The sequence below is a fragment of the Papio anubis genome, chromosome 12 (assembly GCF_008728515.1).
Source record: "Papio anubis isolate 15944 chromosome 12, Panubis1.0, whole genome shotgun sequence".
NCBI lineage: Eukaryota > Metazoa > Chordata > Mammalia > Primates > Cercopithecidae > Papio > Papio anubis.
The window spans coordinates 114,295,473-114,296,061 of NC_044987.1; positions in this window are offsets into that span (position 1 = coordinate 114,295,473).

The following is a 589-nucleotide window of genomic DNA, read 5'->3' on the forward strand; positions in this document are numbered from 1 at the left end:
GTGATGTCAGAACTTCGGGGACTGATTGTTATGTAACCAGTATCAAGACACCAACCTGTGGGAGCAGGACCCTGGGGGCTCTCAAAAGAGTTCTGAATTGAACCTGCGACTTTGAAAGCCTTGGGTCCAACTTTCTCGATTCTGGGAGATGTGGAAGCCTGGAGGGCTAGGGGCCTATGTCAGGGAATAACTCGGGCTGGTAGGCTAAGAGGAAGAGGCAGGAACTCAAATCTGAGAATGGGGGATATCTCAGGGGAGCTGAGTCAGGTGGAATCTAGAGAGGACACTGGAATCTAGAGAGGACATGATGAGAGGTTTGTTCGCCCACCGCTTGTAAGATCCCTTCGGAGGGAATAGATAGTTCCTTTGTCCTCCCCTCTTGCTCTCCAACCATTGGAGAGCAGATAAGTAATTCCAGCCCTGCCTGCAATCTTACGCCCCTGACTTAGTGTTTTTATTTGATTTGAGATTTCAGTAGCATTCTTTTCATCATAGTAAAGCGCACAAGCTACTGACACCTTTGTGGGTGTGTGTGGATGTGGGTGTGTGTGTGTGTTATTCTCAAAAGAAGATACTGAGGCTCCTAGGC